This window comes from Jaculus jaculus, chromosome 11 (genome assembly GCF_020740685.1).
Source record: "Jaculus jaculus isolate mJacJac1 chromosome 11, mJacJac1.mat.Y.cur, whole genome shotgun sequence".
NCBI lineage: Eukaryota > Metazoa > Chordata > Mammalia > Rodentia > Dipodidae > Jaculus > Jaculus jaculus.
Window position 1 is genome coordinate 82228592 of NC_059112.1, and position 21160 is coordinate 82249751.

The 21160-nt window shown below is 42.4% G+C and overlaps 1 protein-coding gene and 1 non-coding gene across 3 annotated transcripts in view; one reads left to right on the top strand and one right to left on the bottom strand.

The window, feature by feature from the left end:
• The window catches only part of Tnik (TRAF2 and NCK interacting kinase), a 429300-nt gene that overhangs the window by 353910 nt on the left and 54230 nt on the right, over positions 1-21160 (bottom strand). The window lies entirely within an intron of this gene.
• LOC123453448 lies at positions 4710-4774 on the top strand. Its single transcript, XR_006632829.1, has one exon. It is a non-coding gene; the product is annotated as a small nucleolar RNA Z40 (small nucleolar RNA).

The following is a 21160-nucleotide window of genomic DNA, read 5'->3' on the forward strand; positions in this document are numbered from 1 at the left end:
GTTCTGCTTTTGGTAAATATTTATCAAGAACATACACTGATCCTAAAAATGCACATTTTTACATTTCTGGAATTAAGATGCGTGTGAAAATTAAGATATTGGTCTCCACCTTTTCAAAAAAAAAAAAAAACTGACCAAAGAATTGGGGATGTGATCGAGCAATTGTTTCATGCTTTCACAAGACTGAGTAAAGCCACCTTTTCCCTAAGGTTGTACTCTTTTATGCAAAGTACCTTCAGAGGCCCCTACCAGGGTAATGTCTCTAGAACACATCTTCACATGTGACTCTTCCCATGTCTATGCTAGCAAATTCCCTTTACCTGTGGGTGAGCATGGAGCAAGCAGTACTCACAACACGCCTCGGCTTATGCTGTCTGCGCCATCTCTCATCATTAGCCTCTGGCTAAGCTGTGGCCATTTTCCTCACTATTCCCATTTTCTCTCCATTTCACACCGCTTTGAGGAGTCTGCTCAAGTACTAACTTTCTGAAATCTCTTCCTCTGGCATGTCCACCCCAGAGTTGACACAAATGTTCACTTGTGATATCTTCAGCCATTATCCTTCATTATAGCGTTATTATACTGGGTCTCCCTCCCCCAGTGCACGCTGATCACTAAAATGACATACGCTGCATCTTGTTTGTTCCTGCAGCAAAGCCATGAAGACATGCCTGTCACGGAGTGGGAGAGTAAAGCAACCACTGCAAGGACAGGAGGGAGGAACAGACCTGGGATCAGTCTCTTGAGGCTTGGTGTATAGAGGTTAACAGCAATCAGATACAATTTCCACTCTCGATTTCTCTGCACTTGCGTCTCTCTTACTTGAAAAATGAGAATCCGATACTTATGGCCTCCAAGTTCACTTCTGTTCTACTGTTCTTTTTCTTATGTTGCAATAAAAACTCACATATTGAGCTAGAGAGGTGGCTTAGCGGTTAAGGCTAAGGATAAGCCTAAGGACCCAGGTTCAATTCTCCAGTTCCCATATAAGCCAGATACACAACATGATGTAGGCACATGGAATTCATTTGCAGTGGCTAGAGGCCCTGGCATGCTCCTTCTCTCTCTCTCTCTCAATGTATGTATGTGTGTGTGTGTGTGTGTGTATGTGTGTGTGTATATTTTTTTTTTTCAAAAATTCTACACAATATTTTGCTCACTTGGCTGGGTCAAACACTGCATTCACCTGTGAAGCTTCTTTTTGAAAATGGATTCACAGATTGGCAAGAGTCCAGTAGTTAAGATTTGAAGGGTGAGTGTGTTGGAAGGATAGGAGAGAGCAAAAGAAGTATACCATTTGAAAACACATATGCAATATAATTGTATTCCTAGAAATCATATCTTCTCTCCATTACAAAATAAATATTTTTGGCTGCTAGAAGAAGAAAAAAGACTGTGATTCTTAATTGGAAAAAAGGAACGTTACTACTTCCATGAAGTTTATCCCAGAGGTATGGGTTTCAGAAGTTCGTGAAATAGCAAGTTATCATGTCATCATTATTCAAAGCACAGGCTCCACGTGTTCTGTGAGGGACTGAAATTCCAATGCCCTTACTAACTTAGCTCTTTTTGATTATGAACACTTTACCTCCCCATGACTTAGCTGTATCTTTAGAAAGACAGAGATTATGAGACACTTCCCATGAGGTGATTGTAGGAATTACAGATCGCATCCAATCAGACACACAGACCACGTTGTATGACCTATTGTGTTGCATGGGACACTGTTAATGCACACAGCACTCAAGAAATACTAGAAAATGATGACATTAGTGATGATGAATGACAATGAGATCAAGTGTCCATGGAAGGATAAATTTTTAATTTGTATATTGGAACACAATTTACTTCATGTTTTACATATTCTTTATAATGAAATATATCACAGATACTTATGATACATGTGTTCAATTTAAAGAAAAACGGTAGTAACTGAACACAGTGAGCATCCACATTCTGGACCTAGCTTAGAAACAGAGCCTTACTGCACCAAAGCGCTCAGATGTCCCTCCCTGGTGTGCCTCAATCTAACATCCCATGCAAACAGCTTGAATGTTATGGTTTTCACGTTCATTACTTCTTACTTTGTTTTAAAGAAGCTTAACTGGGTTATAATTCACAGACCATACTACCCCTCCATGAAAGTGAACCATTCAGTGGTTTTTTTAGTCTAGAGCTCATAAATATGGCCAAACATCACCACAAACATCACTACGTTAGCACACTTCTGCATACCCTTTTGCTATTACTCTGCATCCCCTGATGCTCAGCACCTCCAGGTATAAGCAACCACCAATACACTTCCACCTTTATAAATTTCCTGTTCTGAACATTGTATATAAATGAGGTCACACAATATGTGACCTTTTGTACCTGGCTTCCTCCATTTACCATGTTTTCAAAGCTTACTCATGCAGCGACATGCATCATACTCCAGTCATTTTAAAGGCCAAATAACACTTTTATTGTTTATAGAAACCAAATTTTATTTACCCATCCTTCTTCCTTTGATGAGTCAGTTTATGGGCATTTGGGTTGATTCCATCTTTTCACTGCTGTATCTAATGATCTACGAACGCTTGGATACATTTCGTGTGTATGTAAGTTTTCATGTCTCCTGGATACAGATTAGGTAAAAGTGGAATCACTCAATAATATTCTAACTCTGTGTAACCTTTTGAAGAATAGGACTCTAGCTCTGTGTGTGTGTGTGTGTGTGTGTGTGTGTGTGTGTGTGTGTGTGTGTGTGTGATTCATATATACATGGGTGCATATCTGTAGGCAAGTGTGTGCACCTGAGTGCACATCCATGAGGAGGCCAGAGATTGGTGTCAGGCATCTTCCTTGATTGCTACCCACTTTATGTTCCTGAGAAAGAGTCTCTCACCTTGATCTTAGAGGGCACCAATTAGACTAGTCTAGCTAGGCAGCTAATCCCAGGGATCCCCTCTCTCTATTTACCAAGTGCTAGAATAACGGGCAAGCGACCATGTCCACTCAGGACTTACATAGGTACTGGAGATACAAGCTCTGATTATATACACATAGCAAGCATTTATCCACTAAGCCATTTCTCTTGCCCCCTTTCTGTTGCCTGTATGTATGTAGGTAGGTAGGTAGGTAGGCCAGTGAGGTGCAGAGGTTGACATCATGTGTCTTTCTCAATAATTTTCCACTTTATTTATTTATTTATTTATTTATTTATTTATTTATTTGAGACATGGTCTCTCATTGAACCCAGAGCTCACCAACTGGGCTAAACAAGTGAACTTGTGAATCCCAGGGATCCTCCTATATCCATGTCCCCTCCTCCAAGCCAGGATTAGACCATCACATCTTGATAATACATGGATGCCTGGGATCAACTCAGGTCTTCATGCTTCCATGCCAAGCACTTTTCCAAGGAGCCATATCTCCACACCTGGACTCACTAGATTTTATATTAATCTCAGGAGACAGAAAGATAAAAATATAACACTGATTTGGGCTGCAAAACCAACTTTTCAGTCAAGTGTTGATCCCTAATTCCAGTACAATCTCTTCATTAGCATGTTTAACAGTTACACTTGTACTGGTCATGCGGGTAGGCACCACCTTGTCAGAATTACCTGTGAATGATGAGCAAAAGCAAAGTTGGCCATTCTTAATGATCGCCTTCCATCTGCAGTACTACCTCTAGAACGTTTTTCTTGTAGATTCAATTAATTAACTTTGGGAGATTATTTCCATGATAAAATCCACTAGAAACCGAATATGAAATGGACCAACAGCGAAGACCTACACAGTGCCCATCTATAAGACATGGCCAATTTTTTTTTCAAGACCACAAAACCAGCAAGCATGTTTCTAAAATTTAAAAGAAATTTGCTTTTGAACAAAGGTCTGAATTGGTGGAAATATGATCACATTAAGAGAGCAGGCCAGGGTGGGAGGAGAGCAGTTGCGGAACAAGAGGTTCACTAGAGCCTCTGAAATGTGGTGTTGGTGTTGGGAAAATCCATCCACTCACGCAAATCACACCGCCCAGCGTGTCGGTCTCTGGAGCCTCCAGTGCAAGAGTGCAGAGGGCGTCTGTCTTTGATTTTCCTACTCAGCACCTGCCTTGTTCTCCATGGTCTGCTGCACTTCTCTGCTGTTGGTCACGCACAGCTTGATGGACAGAGTAAGGTGACCGACCAAGGAGTACATCACTTACCGTCACGTTAGCTATGTGGAGGGGGCTGCAAAGAGGGCCAACAGAAAAATGTGTCTGAATGTTAATACGGACTTTCTGAGTGGCTTTGACCTACATTATAGCATTGCTCAGAGAATTGTGGGGAAGCTCTGAAAAGTGGGAGTTCTAAATTCCCTATGGTGCTTAACATGAAAATATGCTGACTGCTTAGCTATTCATATGAACTGCATATTCTCTTGATCCCAACTGAAGTGTAATTAATTAAGAACAGAGGGAAAAATAAAATCAAATACCTCTTACAAAATGGCAAGCTATAAAAAAGTATTACATTTAAAACAGAACATATATATATATAAAATTTCCTAAAATCATATATTGAAACAATTCAAATATACTAGACCATAGAATGTAAAGTCTACTATGAAACTCTTTCTACAATAAAATATACACTTTTCTTTTCTACTTAGTTCTATTGTCTAAAGTTACCAATTTTAACAAAACAAACACAAAAATCAAAACAAATAAAAATCAAACAGTATGTTGTGACAATGGGCAAAATATTCAACTGCTCCAATGGGCTGAATGAAAATATGAAAATAACCTTTCTGAGAATCCACATTGCAGTTTTAGAAGCTTATGAAATATCTCACATGGACAGCTATGAAGTTGTCGTGAATTTATCTTTAACTCAAGCCGAGATAAAAGAAGCTCAAAGGAATTGTGGACTGAGCACACAACTGGAGTAACCGTGAGTTCTTTTTAAAAAGGGTTATGGCTGTCTTCCCAACGTGATGTGGTCATTACCCTTATGACCTCACAACAACGGCGCTTACAGGAACAAGACCTATGCAATCCTGGGCTCTTACACATTTCATCATGGATGGTACAGAAGGTGTGAGGCCCCATCCCTCCCCGAAGAGCCACTGGCAGTGAATGGCTGCTGGGGGTGTGGGAGAGGTTTTCTGCAGTGATGCAGTTGCACATGCTCTGGTAAATATTCCATACTCATGCAGAAAACCCTAATTGAACTCAGTGAGTCATGAACACAAGAAAGGAGAAAGAAAAGTGAAGACATCCAAGTAGAAAAGGAATTAGTTGGGAAGAAGGGATCCAGTGGAAAGGGGAAGGGAAAAAGCAAAGGTCAAGGCAGGGGATCAAGATCAAAATACTTTATATGCATGCATAAAAATTGTCAATAAGTAAAATAAAATCCCCATCCTCTGCCGGGTGTGGTGGCGGACGCCTTTAATCCCAGTACTTGGGAAGCAGAGATAGGAGGATCGCCGAGAGTTCGAGGGCAGCCTGAGACTACATACTGAATTCCAGGTCAGCCTGAGCTACAGTGAGACCCTACCTCAAAAAAATAAAATCTCCATCCCCTCAGGGGGTGGAGGGATTCTCTCTGGGAATCCAATCACTGCCTCCCTCTCCCCCACCCCTCTCTCCATGAAACATATTTTTGCTAAATTTTCTTTAATAAAAGGGAATTTCTTCCAAAGAACTCTTCACTTGCAGCTTTGAAGAAGCTAAGAAAACCTTGATGGGTAATGAAGGAATCGTATCTGAAATCTCTTAAATAAAAATGTGTTCACTTAAAAAAAATAAAAACACACAGCACAGCAAATTTCTGTCTGAGTAGCCCTTGGGGAACCCTAACATTTCATTATTGATGCACACTGCTAGAGAATTCTCAGGTTTTATATATGAAGTGATCCGTACAGACTAGGAAATGCTGGAGGAAAGATGTACAACGTGGTGATATGTGGAAGTTTAATTTATGTTGGCCAAGACACAATTTTCCCATTTACTGATTCTTTTCACACCAGTCACGGTAAATAACAGCACTTTGAGAGCTCCCAAAATAACTGATGCTTTACTATTAGCACGTTTCAAATCATTCCACCTCAGACCATCACCTTTCGCCAACCCGAAGCCAACTTTTCAATGGCAAGTTGTCACTGTGCAATTCTAATACTTCAGTATTCCCCTCCCCCCCAAGAAGTGTGAAGTGGGCAGTAAGAGCTAATAGCATCAAATTGTTCTTTGGGGGGTATGCATGCTGTGGAATATTAGGATGGGGGATGCATGCTGTGGTATGTTAGGGTACAGGAAAATACAGCTTAGTGCATTCATGAGCAACTTTAGGACATCTGTCTTCCCCCCTCTATACCAGTTCTGTGACAGAGGAGCTGACTTTCCCCACATAGCTCACAAAGGAATTCACACTCCTCGTTTGACCCCCACAGCCCTTCGTAATTTTCAGTTTGTCCATAATTTGTGTCCTATATACAATCCTTGTGTCCTATATACAAGTCAGTGTTACATGACGTTTGGCTCCAGCCCCAGAGACCCATCAGCTGGTATGGCAGAGGCTAGAAGGTTTTGCACACACGCACTTGTAGAAACGTAATCACAGGTTGTCCCCTCGCCGTGTTGTTAACCAGTACATTCCATGCTTTTGCACATGCTATTCTCTCTTGGCACACTTTTCCCTTGCTACAAAGGAATGGTTGCTTACTTAGAAGGTTCAGCTCCAGCAGTGGGTGTGCATCACAGGTGTTCTTTAGTATGCTGATGTCTTGGTCCCAAGAATGGGAGAGCCTCTTCTGTACCCAAAGCACTAGCCCTCCACACCAAGTCTTCTTCCTGTCTCTGTCCTACGCTGCCATGAAACCCCCGAGGCTTAGGGACTTTTGTACCTCCAGAGGTAAGGACAGTAACTTGCAGATGATAAAGACCCCGCTACTGGTTTTTGTGTGCACGTGTAGGCATGTCCTTGTGAGTGCACGTGTGTACAAGCACAAGTGCATATATGTGAGTGTGCAGACCAGAGGACACCATGGGGTATTGTTACTTGGGTGTCATCTATTGTGGTGGTTTGATTCAGGTGTCCCCCGTAAACGTAGGTGTTAGGAATGCTAGCTCCCCAGCTGATGGACATTTGGGAATTAATGCTTCCTAGAGGGAGTGTATTGTTGGGGGCGGGCTTATGGGCTTTATAGCCAGTTTCCTCATGCCAGTGTTTGGCACACCCTCCTGTTGCTGTGTCCACCTTATGTTGGCCAGAGGGTGATGTCCACCCTCTGCTCATGCCATTGTTTTCCCCTGCCACCGTGGAGCTTCCCTTCGAGCGTATAAGCCAAAAATAAGCCTCTTTTTCCCAGAAGCTGCTCTTGGTTGGGTGATTTCTACCAGCAATGCGAATCTGACTGCAACATCTATCCTTATTTGAGATAGAGTCATTCACTGGCCTAGAACACGCTGAGTAGGTTAGGCTGGCTGGCCAATGATCCCCACGAGTCCACCTGTCTCTACCTCCACAGAGCTAGGATTACAAGTGTGTACCATGGTGCCCGACTCTTCTTAATGTGGGTTCTGGCCATTGAACTCAGGTCCCCATGTTTACAAGGCAAACATTTTGCAAACTTGATTATCTGTCCTGCTGCTTTTGAAAGCAATATTTCTCCCAAACATGTAAAGAACGGAGAAAATTCAGAGCCAGCCTCGAGCAAATGGGGAATTATTTGGAAGTATGTGTTTGTTCCATTTCATCCTGTGACAGAGTTGCCTGTGTGCCAATTCCAAAGAAATAATTTAAAGTCTCCTGAAATGGAACAATCAATCCAGAGACCATCCTTTTTTCCCCTCCCCCCAGAGACCATCTTAACCTGCAGTTCATGTCCCCCAGGTGGGGTGGGGGAAGGTCACTGAATGTCGAAGTCATGAAAAATGCAGCAACAGCCAAAGGTTTCTAAACTCCCACCAACCAAAACTTAAGTCAAAATCAAACGTCTAATGTGTCATGAATTCAAGGTGCTTCTAGCAGTGATCGCTGGTGTTCCACTGTGGAATTTCACTGCAGCCTTGGCTAAGCACACACAGCCTGAGCTCTTTGCACTGTTTGTGCCACCACACCAACACCCCACATGACACCAACACCCCAAATGACACCAACCAAAATGGCCCAGAACACTTTGGCTCACATTGAAAATCATTGCGTGTTAGGAAGTACAGTGTTTTCCTTGTACATACAAAGATTTCTGCTCTTAATCAAACACAATGATGTAATTATTAGAAACAAAGACTTTTAATATTTTCCTACCATTGAGCATGTAAGTAGTAAATTAGGGTGTCTTGGGGTTGTTTCATGGTAGAATAGTTGGTTTTAACAACTGATGTTTCAGCTGCTGACTTGAGCGTCAAAAAAAAAAAAAAAATTACTGAATGAATTTTGGCTTGGGATTAGACCAGAATTTCGAACAATTTCTGAAATGGCTCTAAATGCACTTCTGACATTTTATAGTATGCAAATGCAAAGCAACATTGTCAGTATTGACGATTATAAAGTCAAGATTTTTTTGAGTCACCCTGAAAAACACTGAAGATGCTCTCTGGCCCATAGCATCAAATACTCAGCTCAGATTTAATTCTTTTGTAAAAAATAAACAAGTATACCACTCTCATTAGAATGCAGTTTGCTCTCCTCTTTGGTAAATGCATATACAATTATATGCATGCCAAAAACTGTCTTAAGATAAATTTCTTTCTGTTTTATTATCAATAAATGTTGTATTTGTATACCTATTTTATATGCCTACATACCAAGGGTCATATAAAAATTTCTCAAGTAAAAAGCAGTAGGAACTGGAAAACAGTTAAAAATCCCTGGTCTAAAAGAACTCAAACAGATGGGAACAGCAGAAGGGGAAAAAAAATCCCTTGGCCCTGAGCCTCTCTCCTCTGCGAGGATGGTTTCGCTAGAGGCCAATCAATCACAAGAGTGCTGGCCTTGCCCTGCAGCCCAGCTACACTAAGCATCTAGAAACATGTCCTAAAGAAATAATCAGCAATGCACAAGCAATTATGCTCAAGGTTATTAAATGTAGCATTAGTTATTTATAAGAGCACAAATTGGAAACCATCTAAATGTTCAACAACAGGGGATTGGTTAAATAAATTATGAATATATTTAAGACAGAATATCAGACAGCCATTAAAAAAACACATGTTGATAAGAATTTTTCATGACATGGTAGAGACTCTTCCCAAAGCACAACAACAAATGATACTACATCTGGTTTGATCCAAATTTCACCAGTGAAGACACGTATATGAGTGTTTGTATGAATAAGAAACAGTAAAGCAGTACAGCAACCTGTTTAGTGGCATCCACAGCTGAGTAGAAGAACAATAGTGGTAAGAAAAGTAAAGGTTTTTTTTTAGTATCTTCTAAGTATTCTATAGTAAGAATGCTTCACTTAGTTTGAGAGAGAAAGAAAAAAAAATTACATCAGAAAGAAGCAGAGTTCCACATGCTGAGCTATTCTACTGTGGGTACCCATAGTGGGTGCACATGGTGACCCATACAGGACAGGGCAGCAGCAAGGGCCCCCAGAAATACTCCAAGAATACTTTGCAGTGAGGAGCACATCTGGCTTAGCTTCCATGTCACTCACATTGGGGGTAGATAGGTTTTTTTGCTTGGGCCCCAAATCATGTTCTCACTCTAGGAGAAAGCCTGAGACCTAAAACAATGTTTTTGTTAAACTTTTGCTTATATAGTATTATGCCAAATTCAACTTGATTTCCTCATACAAAAGCCTAGATCCAGATTCCTGTCAGAATATTACTCCTCTAACAATACCCTTCCACATTACATCTTACTTTTTGGAAATAGTAAAAGTTCTATTTTATCCTCTTTGGAGGGTTGGGATGCTAAATATTGAACACAGTGCCTTGCACACGCCAGGAAGCACTCTATATCCCAAGGTCTTTTAAAAAAATTAAATTTTATTTTGTTTACTCATTAATTCATTTTCAGTACTAAAGATTGAACCCAGGGTCTCATACATGCTAAACACAGGCTCTACCACAACACAAACCTTTTTTTTTTTCCTTTTTTTTTTTAAGAGAGAGAGAGAAAATGGGCACGCCAGGGCCTTCAGCCTCTGCAAATGAACTCCAGATGTGTGTGCTGCCTTGTGTGCATGTGTGACGTGGAGTGCTGCATCACTGTGCGTCTGGCTTATGTGGGACCTGGAGATTCAAACATGAGTTCTTAGGCTTCACAGGCAAGAACCTTAACCACTAAGCCATCTCTTTAGCCAATTTTTTTTTCTTTTTAAATTTTGTTTGTTTATTTTAGACATGATCTCACTAGACTGTCCCTAGCTAGTATTAAACTTGTCATACTCCTTCCTCAGCTTCCTGAGCTAGAGTGACAGGCCTGCACCACCAGGCCTATCTCTATTTTATTCTAATATTTCTTTAAAAATTAGAAGCACTTAAACCATGAAGTATACTGTGCAGGAGAACCAGGAGGGATTTATACTAAGGAAGAGCATCTTAAACATGTGTCCCAAAGATGCTGAGATGAGGCAGATTCTCAAAACATCCTACAGCTTTGGTTGCTTGATGGCCTATATGAAAGATTCAGGGACACCCAACAAAATCAGTATAATAAAAGGTCAGTCTTATAAACTCTTCTCCAAGGGGTTGTCTAATAGTAGTAGGAGAACAATGCTTACAGAGTCAAGAAGAAAAATGCTAATTTGTGTTTGAAGCTGTTGCAGTCTATAAGCCAGCTGTTTGCACTGCTGATTTATAGACTCGAGGGGAGGCTTCATGGTGGCAGGGGAAAACAATGGCATGAGAGCAGAGGGTGGACATTGCCTCCTGGCCAACAACATATGTACTATAGCAACAGGAGAATATGCCAAATGCTGGCAAGGGGAAACTGGCTATAATACCTATAAGCCCAATCCCAACTATAAAATTCCTCCAGGAGGCATTAATTCCCAAATATCTATCAGCTGGTAACCTAGCATTCAGAACACCTAAGTTTATGGGGGACACCTGAATCAAACCTCCACATTCCGACCCTGGCCCCCATAAACTGACAACCATCCATCATATAAAATGCAATGCATTCAGTCCCACCACAAAAGTCCCTATATTTTATCAACCTAATGATGTTCAAACATCCACATAGTCCAGGGTTCTCTAACTGATCCATAATACTAAAAAAGTCCCCCCCCACAAAAAACCATAAACAGAATAAACATTTACACTGCAAAAGATGGCATTGGGCATAGCAAAGAAATATTCAGCCAATACAAGATTTGCAGGGAAAACATCAAACTTTGTAGCTCCAAGTCCAAGAACTCTAGTCAGTGTCAAATATCTAAGTCCAATAACTCTAACCAGCAACAAGTCTCCAGAGTTCCAATTACACCTCTCCAGCTAGGCTACTCTCAGTCCTAGAAAACTTCATTGGGGCTGGCAGTTCTCCTTAGCAACCAACTCAAAAGTCCCAGCATCTCCACTGGGTCTCTACTGCAACCCACAGTCTATCCTCACAGCTCCATTGGGTCTCCATGGAGGCATCCAGCAAAACTGCTTCACACTGCCCATGGCCATTTCAAAAACAGAAGACCATTTTGCAAATTCAATGACCCTCTCTTTCTTGCATTTCTTATATTCCATAATACTATATGGGGTGCAAATTTGTTAATCCAGGGGAAATAAAGCAGTCTTTGAAGAATGGACACTCCTTGAGTACTCAGGCCCCTTCAAAAGACTCTACATTCATCCTGTTGCTCCAATGCAGGTCAGCTAACCAAATCTCAAAGGTTTAAATCTCCCATAATTGCAGATGAACTGACAGAAATTTCAGACTAAATATTTCATTTCTGTGCTATACCCTTCTACTCATTCCAGTCCATTTCTATACACAGCAACCCTGCACAAATTCTCAGGACACAGGCATAACAGCAAGCCTCTCACACAAACTGCTAGCCCAGTCCAAGCAAAGCTGTTTCTCACCCTCATAAGCCAAACCTCACAGTCCATATTCTTACTGCTTTCAGGTCTGTGTTTGATCAGAATAGTCCATCAAGCTGTACTTATAATACTGAAAGTTGTCTCTTAGGCCAAGGTTTAAAATCCTTCCACATTCCTCTTGAAAGTCAGCTCCAAAAGGCCAAAACCACACAGTCAGGTGTCTATCAGTAACCCCACTCCTGGTACCAGTTTTACTGTTGCAGTCAGGTTAGTATTTCTGGCATACATCACCTGACCAAGCGCAGCTTGTGAGGGAAAAAAAGGTTTATTTTGTCTTATCAACTTGAGAGGAAGCTCCATGATGGCAGGGGGAAATAAGGGTATGAGCAGAAGGGTGGACATTGACTCCTGACCAACAACAGATGGACCATAGCAACAGTAGTAGAGCCAAATGCTAGTAAGGGAAAGCTAGCCATAATATCCATAAGCCCACCCTCAACAATACAGCCCCTCCAGGAGACAATAATTCCCAAATCTCCATCAGGTGGGAACATAGCATTCAGAACACCTAAGTTTATGGGGGAACACCTGAATTAAACCACCACATAGTTCAGACACAAGTAGAGAGTACATAGTGAAAGAAATAATGGTGAAACAGATATAGACCTGGATAAAAGAAGAGTAGAGGTCTGGGAAGCAGAGCTGAGGTTAGGGACCACCCTTGGACACAGGAAGCATTTCTGTCTTCTTAACCCTACCCAGAGATTCATACCCAGGATAAGGCCAGCTGAGCCTTCAGCTTTAGGAATAACTCTATGCAACAGAGTTTCTAAAAGTTCCCAGATGATCTGATGCCCACTGCTACTTAAGAATTACTGGATGGGGTGGGCTAGAGAGATGGCTAAGTGGTTAGGTGTTTGCCTGTGAAGCCTAAGGACCCCGGTTCGAGGCTCAATTCCCCAGGACCCATGTTAGACAGATGCACAAGGGGGTGCACATGTCTGGAGTTTGCTTGTAGTGGCTAGAAGCCCTGGTGTGCCCATTCTCTCTCTCTGCCTCTTTCTCTCTTTCTCTCTCTCTCTGTTGCTCTCAAATAAACAAATAAAATAAACAACAAAAAATTTTAAAAAAAGAATTACTGGATGGGGCTGGAGAGATGGCTTAGTGGCTAAGGCACCTGTCTGTGAAGCCTAAGGACCCACATTTGACTCTCCAGATCCCATGTAAGCCAGATGCACAAAGGTGAGGCAAGTGCAAGGTCACACATGCCCAGTAGGTGGCACACGCATCTGGAGTTTGATTGCAGTGGCTGAGACCCTGGCATTCCAGTTTTCTCTCTCTCTCTATCTCTCTCTCTCTTTTTCTCCCTCCTCCCTGTAAAAAAAAATTTAAAAAAAGAAGAATTCCTAGATAGATCAGGGCATGGTAACACATGCCTTTATCCTACAGGGGTAGGAGGATTGCTGTGAGTTCAAGGCTGCCCTGAGACTACATATTGAAGTCCTGGTCAGCTTGGCTAGAGCAAGAGCATGCCTCAAAAAAAAAAACAAAGCAAAACAATGACTGGCTAGAAGGTGGAAATGACAAAAGCTAAAGGAGATAGGTCCCCCAGCAACAGGAGGATAGCCCAGGAAAGAGAGTGTCTGCAGTTCCCCTCAGCAAGAATCACAGGGCAAGTGAGAGAACAGGAGCAGCAGGTCTGTGAGGTCGAAAGGCTCACAGTAGTGCCACGGTGCTGTTCAGAGTTGGGGGTATGACGGGCACTCTCTCTGTAATGCCCAAGGTGCATCATGAAGCAACTTTTCCCCAGGGGTGCTCCAATGCAGAGGCCCGCGCAAAGCATATAGGCAGATGAAGGGAGCTTCAAGCACTTGCAGAGTAAGGAAAGAATTTAATTTCAACTTCACAGGGCCTATGGAAGAATTAAATAATGCATTTAAACATAACTCAATGTTGGATACTGAATGAGAACTCGGTATAAGTTAACTGTTATTGTCATTGCTGCCATTACTGTGGTTTATTTCTGGAACCACACAAAATGATCACATCTGTTTCTTAGGCACCCACAAAATAGAAGCCAGCACTTACCCTTCAATTAACAGGAAAATTCACAACCTTTGTAGGGTGCTAAACTCCCCAAAACCAGAGAGTGCTAATGGCCACATATTTCTGTAGTTCTGTACTTAGTTTTCAATAGCTAGTGGCTGAGCATGATTGTGATAATGGTACAGATAACTGGTACCATTGTAACTATAAATATAACAAAGCAAAAGAATTTTTAAAACTGAATGGAAAATAATGTTCTGCTTAGAAAGCCGTGTGAAGCTTTCAGGATAAGACACCGTGAGCTGTATTCCATCAGTGCTGCCCCCACTTCATTCAAAAAGGTTTTGTGGAGGTTGGAAATGACACATGGGGAACAAAATTAAGACACCAAAGTAGGACAATTGTGCTAAAAAAAAATATACCCCAAAGGGTAAGCTGAAATATATTTGGTGTTAAATGGACATGAATGGACATGTAAACAGGACCCTTCCACAAAGCTAAAGTGGGTCTCAAATATGGCCTGAATCATCCAGCCGTGAAGCAGGGACAGAAAAGGGTGAGACAGCATGACTCATGGTTTCCAGAACCATGAAGAAACAGAGGTAATGCTGCTCCTACTCCTGAGGTTTCATGAAAAATCTTTCCTTCACAAAACCGAGAGTGACACAGGGACCAAAGCTGGGCTATCCTTCTTTCATTAAGGCTTAATTTTCTCACCGAGACATATTCTTCTTCCATATTCACAAAAAAAGCACTCTTCATTTTTGAGAGGAAAATATGGTACTAGAATCAGAGAAGCAGCCCAAAATTCAGATTTTTGTTCCTATATTGATTCTTAGCCAATTTTGTTCCATTATAGGCAGAACAATTTTGAAATACATCCAGGGAAAATAAATAAATGCTTTCAAGGGGTAAATAAATTCATCAAGTTATATATAACCCATATGACCACTATATTATTAATAAAGTATAACTTTTTTTTAATTTTTTATTTATTTATTTGAGAGCGACAGACACAGAGAGAAAGACAGATAGAGGGAGAGAGAGAGAATGGGCGCGCCAGGGCTTCCAGCCTCTGCAAACGAACTCCAGACGCGTGTGCCCCCTTGTGCATCTGGCTAACGTGGGACCTGGGGAACCGAGCCTCGAACCGGGGTCCTTAGGCTTCACAGGCAAGCGCTTAACCGCTAAGCCATCTCTCCAGTCCAAGTATAACTTTTAATCTAGCTATCAAAATCATGAGTGCACAGTAATGACATTTAGTAATGACAAATAGGGAATGTCTGAAAAATTTCCACGGGTTTTCTGAAAGCTTCTAACATTTGTACTTTTATGAAAATAAGGGGGTAAATTCAGAACCAGAATATGGGATCTGTGAATGGGAAACCCACGTGCGACGAAGGGGTGTGTGAAAGGAGACCTTAGAAGTCAGGCCACGGCTCACCAGTTCTCACTGGAACTGCACAAAGACTGCAGAGGAGGGGCTCCAGGAAGGGGAGACGCAGCAGACAGTGATGCCGCTCGCAGCTACATGCGTGGAGACAGGGGAGCCCGCACGTTGGGAAGAGTGTGAAGACACTCCAAAGGGGACTAGAGAAAAGACTCAGCTAACAAACCAACAGGGAAAAAAAGCTTCTGTATTAGAAGGCAGGGTGAGTGGAGACCAGAACAGACCCATCTGTTTGTATGAGGAAGCCTAAGACACTAATGAAACAAACTCCTAGACTGGGCTGATGGTCCAGCTGGTACGGTGCTTACTGGGCATGGGCATGGCACATGCTCATTACCCCAGCCCTGGGGAAGCAGAGACAGGAGAGCCATCAGTATAGCTAAATTAGATTGGTCTAGATCAATGAAAGACCTGTCTCCAATGAAGGTGGATGGCTTTTTTTTTTTTTTTGAGAGGAATAACACCCAAAGTTACAAGCACACAAACCCACATGCATACCCACACACACATGTGCTCACACATCACTTAAAAATATTGACTTCTTACAAAAGACAGGGGAGAGTAAGAGTTTTGAAAGTAGCTGTCTTTATGTTCTTAATTTTTTTTATGAGCCCTAGAAATGTACTACCTATTCCAAAACAAATGACAAGTAAACAAATCGAATAAGAGGATGTCGTCTCCCATTCAGAGTGATAGACTGGCAGCTCTGTTTCCACTCACACTGCAGCTGGTGACCTGCATCTCACGCCCCGTATCACACCCCCACACGGAGAATCAGAGGCGCACAGGTCATACCACATGGCTTCCTTGGATGGAAGTCAGTGCAGAGAAGAGGAGTGGGAGAAGCACTTTCGATTTAGCAGCACAGGAAGCACGGAACTTGTTTTCTGTGACAGCAGCTCTGACATACACCTCAGCACAGCCTATGGAAGTATATGGAAATCAGACACGGTACGTGTCCTTGCTCCTAGCAGGTCCATGGACGTTCTGAGCAGGGCAATTCTTTCTGCAACCAGGATGTCTCACACATTTCAGCACATGTGTGTGGAGGTATGGGTTGGTTTGCATGTGTAGGTGGAAGTTAGAGGTCGATGTCAGACGCCTTCATCACTGCTTTTCCACTTTACTTTTGGAGACAAGTTCTCTCACTGAACCTAGTGCTCACCAATTTGACTAAACTAACACGTCACCAATCCCCAGGGACCCTCCTATCTCTGCCTCCCCTGCACTGGGGTGACTAGGTATTTTAGTTGGGTGTTTGGGATCCAAACTCAGGTTTTCATGTTTATTCAAGCAAGTACTCTGCCCACTGAGCCATCTCTCCAGCCAGTGTCCTGTACATTTCAAAAAGTATGGGACTCCTGGTCATTGCCATCAAATGCCACCAGGACACACCACCACTGCGGTACTGAAAAGCATCCTCCGCCCTACGTTTAGAAAAGCCTGACTGAAAACCACCATAAGGAATAAGTAAGAATACAAATTAACATTTGTCAACTTATTTCCCTGTCGCAGCAACCGATTTCCCTCAGTTCATTAATTCAACCAATCTTTGTAAGACATTCATTAAGAAACAAGAGCAATCTGATCTTATAAATGTTTGGCTCTTACTAAAGATAGTTTATGCCTTGAAATTTTTAAAAAAGTTACTGAGCTAAAGAAAATGTGAGGAATCTAGAATCTAGAATTCAGGCAAGCCACCTACTTGATTATTACAGTGTGTGCAGTTTAATAATAAAAGAGTATACATACATACATACATATACATATACATATACATATATATATATACATATACATATATATATATATATAGAGAGAGAGAGAGAGAGGTATTGATTATGCTAATTAATTCTCTTTAAGAGTCCCATCAGTCTGGCAAGGAAAATATTATTTGCCCCATTTTCGCAGAGAGGGAGTGGAAAGCTCAGAGCAGTTAAGTGATTTTTCCTAAGCTCATAATTGATAGCATTTGGAGTAGAAATTGGAACTGTTTCTCCACTCAGTTAGAATATTCACTCTAGACACTAGCTTTTCTATGCCAAGCTACAGTACATCAGCCCATTCCAATCTCGAATATAATAATTATAAGCCCAAAACCAGCCTTATCTGTTTAAACCATTAGTTCAGGTCTAACAATTCTCAAAACAGTATGAATTGAAAATCGAGGAGAGTGAGAGTGCTTTGCAGAGATTGACTGATTTGATGCTCTCAAAAGCACTCTTCCAGGAGCTTTTCACACTTTGCAGATGAGAGAATGGAGGCACAGGGAGGGGGAAGAAATGTGTCACTTAAGGCCATCCACTAGTAAGGCTGGGGACTCGAATGTAGCCAATCTACATCAGTGGGAGGAACTTCTAGTGGATTTAATAATGACATAAAAAATGGGAAAATGTGATGGGCGAATTGCTGTAGATGAGCAATGCAGTGTCCTCCCTGGCCCTATAAGCAGCATTTTACCAGCATCCCTCATGTAACTTTTTGTTGGCTTGTAAAACAGCCTCGTAACATCGTAACAAGCAACTCAGAAGCCCTCTGCCAAAGTCACCATGGTCACAAGGCCTGGTGTCACATGCCTCTAATCTGTGGACTTGAGAAGCTTGGCTCTGGATCAGCTTAGAACCCCCCAATCCAGTGGCTCTTGAGCCTCAAGTTCTTATCTATCATTACCAAAGTATTAAAAACAATGCAGATACGAGGAAGGGTAAATTATGAATGATTTCTTTTAAGGGAAAGTAGAAATAAGAGAGAAGACAGGCAGAAAAGCTCCCAAGCTAAGACGAGAATGCTTCTCCCAGCTGGGAGGTGTCCCAAGAGAAAAGTCAGGGGAAATCCAAGTGGTAACCTGGATTAGGTAGGAATATATACCTAGTATGTGTGTGTGTGTGTGTGTGTGTGTGTGTGTGTGTGTGTGTGTGTGTTAGGAATCCAATAGGGGTGAGCCTCATTGTTAAGTTCAAGTGTGTATCTAGGACCTTGATTGGTCGGTGGGTCCAGGAAGAGAGCACAGACTGAGAGAGAGCCTGCCCAGGGTGGGGTCAAGCCTGGATAAGCTCAGGAAGAACTTTTGAAGAAGAACCTGGAAACTGTTCCTTATGACTATTTTGATCAGGCTGAATTAGACTAGATTGGAGTTCTAGTCTCACCAGGGCAGAGTGGCATCCAAGTTCTTTTTGGCCTGCGTCCCTAGCTGACCACCTGCAAAAGAAAGCTACCTTGCTCCTAACCTATGTCAGTAATATTTAACATAAAAATTCATAGAAAGCCAGGCATGGTGGCACATGCCTTTAATCCCAGCACTTGGGAGGTAGAGGTAGGATGATCACCATTGAGTTTGAGGCCACCCTGAGAGTACATAGTGAATTCCAGGTCAGCCTGGACTAGAGTGAGACCCTGCCTCGAACACCCCCCCCAAAAAAATCGTAGATATCAAAGAACTCTGTTTAATAAAAGACCAGAAAGGTTACAGTCACGTGAGGACTGTAAGCAAAGTGAGAGTATTTGACTTTCTCAGAAGAGCCTCAGCTCCAGAGAGGAAGGAAAGGAATGGGCTGGGCAAGATGTCACAGTTAATGAAACTCTTGTGATAAATTATGGCCCATCCCGTAAAAGTTGATAAGCACACTTGGATCTATAATACCAGGACCACAAGCACACAATCAGGTTAATCATTAGGTATCTATTGTCCATGAGCAAAGGAGACAAAAGCAACACCTACTTGTCATTGGTCCAGGGGTGATGCCTGCTGCCCAACGATATCTCTTAACACAGAGCCCAGGACCATGTCACAACAGTACTTCCCTGGCTGATAGAAATCAGACACCATTTCATGGCACCCAGCTAGAGCCAGATCAATCCATGGAGAGGGGACAATAGGGTCTGTACTTTTATATGGTACATATTTTGAAATAACCCTATTAAAATTGAATTTTATGTCTCATAATATACTTAGTGGCTCTTGCATTTAATTCACAGATAATCGAAATGGCTATTTCTATTATGTTTATAGTAGAACTGTGTTGATGATAAAATAGCTATGTGCATATCTTAAATATCCTTTCCAGGAGTTCAGAAGTTTGGCAAGCATCACTCCAGCCTTGTCGTTGTAAGCACAGTGATGCAAGGACAGCATTGCTTGTCCGTCTGAACGAAGTGCAGTGGAATGTAGCATCCATGCAGCAGGTGCACGAATGAGGATAAACCGGAGCTCAGCTCCGTGTTTCTCTCACCTGGGTGAACTAGCAGATTCCCAGCCGAGTACGCTGGCACACCAGCAGTTCTAGAACTCAGAAGTTTGAGGCCAGCCTGGGCTACATGGCAAGGGCCGATCCTATCTCAGTACCCCTCCACCTTGGGCAAATAAAGAAGATTTTTTAATTAGTAAAAAGAAAAAGAAGAACCCAAACCTTGGGCTATATACAGCAGAACAACCCTAACCTGAGTGCAACCAGTGTCTGGAAGGCTCTCCCTGAGCAGAGATTTTACAGACGAGCCAGTCAAAGTAAGAAACCCTGTCCCATTCATTTTACAGACAGCCTTTCCACAAATGTAATATTGTTCAAAATCCTTGGGTTGTTTCTCAGATAACACAGCAATTTCCTGACAATGATCCTGACAGATTCCATGAGACCCTACCTACAGAAAAACGAACCAGGCAGGAAGAACACAAGTGATGGGGGGCGGGTGGGGGTGCTCCCCCGCGCCAGTTGTGCCTGGTGGAGGAAACAGAAACAAGGAGAGGTGGTGGGAGACAGGAAGCTGCCTCTCCAGGGAGAGTGTCCGGGGCAGTAAGGTCAGGAGTTTAAGAGGTACTCACAGCTGGAGATTAGGGAATGAACGGGGTCACCATTGGCATTTAGTCGGAATAAGGAAGTGAAAAGCGCTTCTGAGAGGAAGAATGAGAGGGAAAGAGGTAGAAGAAAACTGAAGAAGGTTTGTTGGCAGTGCTTAAGAGGGGGAAGCAAACATGAGAGAAGGGACAGTGAGTGTTGGCAGGAATGTCACAAAGAGAAAGCAAGTGCACGTGCACACAGCCTTCAAGGATGCTAATGTTCTGCAAACTTCCTTTCCAGTTACCAGCTCTCAGGGCAGAAACGCTTTCATTTGTAATCCAAGTTCATTTCTTTTCATTTAAAGTAGAATGGAGGTGCAAGACACTTGGGACCGCATTACTAAAGCAGTTATGTTGGCTGAGGTCATAGTATTCTCAACAGTTTAGTTTTCTCTCTTTCTCATAGACAAAGAGCAGATTGTCAAAGCGCACCGTACCCTCTGCAAATCCTCCTTGCTGCACACCCTTAAAACTGTTTTCATGTGTACGTGTGTGGTTGTTGGGTACGCGTCTGTGTGTGTGTGAGTGCACGCACATGTTGTGTGGAAGTCCGAGGACAACTTTGGGCCTGTCCCCGCCATTCTCCCTCATGTGGGGCAGGTTCCCCTCAACCTCACTCTGCTGTGGTTCTTCTTGCTATACTGCTGCTCCACTCCCCATCTCACACCCACCTGAGAGATTTCCAGAAAATCCCCCTGCCTCGACCTCCCATCACACTACCAGGAGTACAGAATCCCATCATGTGTCTTTTTGCCTGGGGTCTGAGGATTGTGAGTACTCACACTTGACTAAGGACTCTTTTCTTCCCCTGAACCATCTACCAGCCCTGGGGCATGCCGTTTAGCAGGCAAAAGAACAGAACCTTCCAAAGATTGGG